Genomic DNA, 242 nt, shown 5'->3' with positions numbered 1-242 from the left:
CTCTTTTTTATTTACCTTAAAAAATAACACAGATTTTTAAAATTCATATCTGTCTTCATATTTTGTTCTTTATTTCTCATCTTGTACCTTTTCTCATTTGTACAATGGTAAAAATGCCATGTTTGAATTTGTTCCATTAGTTGTTAACAATAACCATTTTTGTATTTATTTTCTATTGTGGTCTTTAATTTTCTATTAATGTTGATTTTCAAGGTTGGAACATTCGGATATTTGTTATACTT

The 242-nt window shown here is 24.4% G+C and overlaps 1 protein-coding gene across 1 annotated transcript in view; it reads left to right on the top strand.

Moving 5' to 3' along the window:
- LOC119592749 (PHD finger protein rhinoceros-like) overlaps window positions 1-242 on the top strand; it is a 63,459-nt gene that overhangs the window by 56,867 nt on the left and 6,350 nt on the right.

This window comes from Penaeus monodon, chromosome 30 (genome assembly GCF_015228065.2).
Source record: "Penaeus monodon isolate SGIC_2016 chromosome 30, NSTDA_Pmon_1, whole genome shotgun sequence".
Taxonomy (NCBI): domain Eukaryota; kingdom Metazoa; phylum Arthropoda; class Malacostraca; order Decapoda; family Penaeidae; genus Penaeus; species Penaeus monodon.
The sequence above is the reverse complement of the archived record's forward strand: the minus strand, read 5'-3'. Positions and strand labels throughout refer to the sequence as shown.